The sequence below is a fragment of the Apis dorsata genome, unplaced genomic scaffold (genome assembly GCF_000469605.1).
Source record: "Apis dorsata unplaced genomic scaffold, Apis dorsata 1.3 scaffold_37, whole genome shotgun sequence".
NCBI classification, from domain to species: Eukaryota; Metazoa; Arthropoda; class Insecta; order Hymenoptera; family Apidae; genus Apis; species Apis dorsata.
The window spans coordinates 433,948-434,211 of NW_006263339.1; positions in this window are offsets into that span (position 1 = coordinate 433,948).

The following is a 264-nucleotide window of genomic DNA, read 5'->3' on the forward strand; positions in this document are numbered from 1 at the left end:
TATCATTACCATGGTGGTATTACGTTTTTCACGACACGCGCATATATATATATATATATATATATAATCATATAATAAATAGGTATTTCCGAACCAAAGACGTTTATCGAATTTCAATCGATCTGTGAAATGCAAAGATTCCCTTCCCGGAAAACAAATCGCTTAATAAATTTATAATTATGTTACATCACGAAGATTATATAGAATTTACGGAAATATTTTTTTTCTTTTTCTTTTTCTTTTTTTTTTTTTTTTTTTTTTTTT